Below are 694 nucleotides of genomic sequence, written 5' to 3'. Positions count from 1 at the left end.
TTCCTGGGCCACCTAAAGGTTCCCCCCAGTACTCACTAGCCCCTGCCCCTGCTCATTCTTCTCATGGCCCCATGCACCACCCAATATTTATAAGCTAAATCATGCGTTGGTTTCTTTTCCCATCTCCTCCCAATAGAAGGTGAGCCCTGAGAGAATGAGAATTTTGTCTCGTTTGTGCTGACAGTGCTTGACACACCCACCCTCCAGCACCCTGAGTCTCTCATCTCACTCCAGGCATGTCACAAAAGCCCGCACCTCCAATTACTTCCTTCCCTCTTCTCCCTGGCCCCCACTCTGGCCCAACAATCACCCACATCTTCTTCCTGTCACACAGTCCCAGCTGCCCCAAGCCCCAGCTCTACCCCCCACTTGTCAAACAAATGAATGGACCCCCTTGTCTGGTCCACCACTCCCCCTGGCCCCTCTTAAGCTGCCCTGCCCTCCCCACTCAGGTTCCCAGGAACTGATTTTGTCTGCGGCGCTTCCTCCCTTACGAACCTGGGCCTCATGGACCTTTTCTGTCCCATTCAGCACTCTCCTCCCAAGAATCTAATCCTTACAGCGAATGCCCCAAGGTCCTTGCCCTGTTCCCACTCTCCCTCACCCACCTCATGATTCCCTCACCACCCCTTCCTGCCCTCCTCCCTGCCTCTCCCACTACCCCTCCCAGCCCTACTTCTTCACAATCCCTTCC

Source organism: Myotis davidii, unplaced genomic scaffold, assembly GCF_000327345.1.
Source record: "Myotis davidii unplaced genomic scaffold, ASM32734v1 scaffold551, whole genome shotgun sequence".
Taxonomy (NCBI): Eukaryota; Metazoa; Chordata; class Mammalia; order Chiroptera; family Vespertilionidae; genus Myotis; species Myotis davidii.
The sequence above is the reverse complement of the archived record's forward strand: the minus strand, read 5'-3'. Positions refer to the sequence as shown.